We start from the raw sequence: 2,748 nt of genomic DNA, 5'->3' as shown, positions 1-2,748 counted from the left end.
ATGTTTCTGCTGCCCTGAGAGGGAATTAGAGAAATTTTAAGGTTGATTTTTCCGTGTTGCTGTATTAACTCCAAAATCATTAAAATAAAACAACATTTCCTCTCCTTGTGTTCATGGATGTGCAGCTGTGACCCTTTATTTATAAAACTAACCAATTTTTCATCCAGGTGGTCACAATGTGAGAGCTCAAAAATATGGGAGAAACCATATGTATATATGCAAAATTTTCATCACTGTGATTTTAAGAGTGAATACATATGTCTTCCTCTTCTGGAATAAAATAATAAACACAGTTATTTACATCACTGTATGGTTTCATTAAGCCATCCGGAAGTCCTGGTTTGAGTTTCTAATAATTAGGTGAACGTTTCACAGTATTTTAGTGTTTCTTTTGCAAAAAATATAATCCAGAACTCACTTTCAGTACTTTGCATCTCTTAATTTAAATAACAGGGGTAAGGCTTGCGGTACTGCATGCTTGATACAGTTATAATGTATATATTTACAAGTTATAGGTCTGTGCAAAATATGAATATGTTTATTCATCTTTTAGTATTTGTTTGTTTTCATTCCTTTTTGATTGTGAACCCAAAATAATCTCTAAACTCATCTGAGAATATCCCAATATCATTTTCATGCAACGTCAGCTTTCAAAGCCAGCCCAATGCATTAGCGAACAGAGCGCCTCCTAAAAATAAACCCCAGGCCAGAAGGTAACCTCCAGAAGTTGTGGACTCCATGTAGAATGTGTCAGTATTTAAATATGACTGAATAGTTTATGTATTTCAAACTTCAAATTGTCTAGAATAATAAAATGTAATATATATGGAAAGAACTGATCTGTATACACATCTGCATACATATGAAAATCCTAATCCTAACCCTACTTTAAGTCAATAAAAGTCAAATAATGATCCCTAATGTGCATTTGTGTTTGTTTCTTTGTTAGAATCTTGGTAATCCTGAAGAAAGACTTTGCTTCATACAGTGAAGTCTTGGTTATTGTCACTGTTGGACAAAAACTTTTTCTTCATTTAGTCCATTTTGTTAGCTTGTGAAAATCAACTGTATCAGTATTCACCTCTGTCTGGGTTTCATTGGCACATTTAACATGAAAAATATCAAAAAGAGCAGCTGACTCTTAAATGGTATGAATGCACATTTCACTTTCACTCACTCTTCACTTTATTAAAAACACTACTAATATCTAGGTTGTTCTATTGTTCTTTGAACCATTTCATGTGGGATATATTCAACAGCATGTGCCAGAAATTCCTCATAGATTTTAACTCATATTGACACTGTAACAGAGCACAATGGCTGCAGATTTAGATCTGATCAGATCACAGAGGAGAATCTCTTATTGGACTGAGATCTAGCAGCTGTCCAAGCTTATGGGTTAGCGTTAGGTCCTTTGACTTTTGACTTCAATAAATTCTTTTTGTACATAAGTCACTGGATATATTCTCTTTTTAGGACTATCCTCTAATAAAGTAGAAGAACATTTAGACCAGATCATTTGACAGAAGCAAATATGTCAAGTTAAAATTCTTTTAAATTGTCCTAACTCCTCATTTTGAACTTCAGTAAAGTATCTCTACCACATCTAAAAACATCGAATGCTTTTATTGCAACAAGCAGTTTTACAAGTCTACCTAATAAACTGGCCTGATTTTGTTTAATTCCTGTGAGATCATAATTGGAAATTAAATGTATTTATTGCCATATTTGCAGATCATGTCACAATTACAACAATTGTTTGGTTATTTTGTAAAAATTTCTTTACGTTTACAGCAGTAACTTTAATTTAAAGTACAGAAATTAAAAAATAATTTGTTTGCTACAGCTAATGTGTCCTTGCTGTTCTAAAAACAGACCAGTGAAGTTGTTAATGCTGACTGCAGGGTGATACTGATACACATTGACAGGGCAGTGTGTTCTTGGTGTGTGTGAACGGGTTTATCTCCTAACTGTATGCCTTTTTGTTCACCTGTGTATTTTTCTGACAATGCAAGTGTGTTAGTGTGCCAATCGTGGTACGTTCTTATGTGTAGGCATACATGCGTGTGAGTGTGCAAAATGTGAGATAATCTGTAATTAAACTCCTGAATTTAATGGGATTATCTAAGGGAGACAAGCAGCACTGTGTCCTTGACATCCATCCCCCTGTTAGCCACAGCCAAGCAGCTGACAGACACACACACAGACATTTGGGGGAAAATAGAAAGAAACAGCGAGAGAAAAAAAGATAAAGTAGAAAAAAGCAACAAATTAAAAAAGATAGAATTACTAGAGATCAAAAGAGCACAATGAAAACCTTGTGAAGATATGAGAACAAAGGCCTTCCAGGGTGATGGTAATAAACAACTGACTTTCATTGTAATTATCTCATTTTCTGTTGCGTTACACTGAAGGTCATCTGGCCTTCCTCTCAGCAAGGTTCTCAGCACAAACGGACAGCCAGGTCAACCAACATAAATATTTGAATCACTGAACACAAAAAGAATTAGGTTACTTTGACAATATTTCACACATAATGACTATTTTCTAATCTGTACGATTTTTTTATTCATGGTTGATTGTTTTGTTTTTTAAAAAATTTATTATCCCCAACTCTGTAGTGGTTTTTATATATCTCTATATCTCTGGTCATTAGTGTATGGACAGGCGCCTTCTTTAAATACCTCAGATTCTCGTCTTTTTGTCTTTCAGATTATTTGGTTCTTTTAAAATATTTAGACAAAGACC

This window comes from Gambusia affinis, linkage group LG14 (genome assembly GCF_019740435.1).
Source record: "Gambusia affinis linkage group LG14, SWU_Gaff_1.0, whole genome shotgun sequence".
NCBI classification, from domain to species: domain Eukaryota; kingdom Metazoa; phylum Chordata; class Actinopteri; order Cyprinodontiformes; family Poeciliidae; genus Gambusia; species Gambusia affinis.
Note: the sequence above shows the minus strand (reverse complement) of the source record.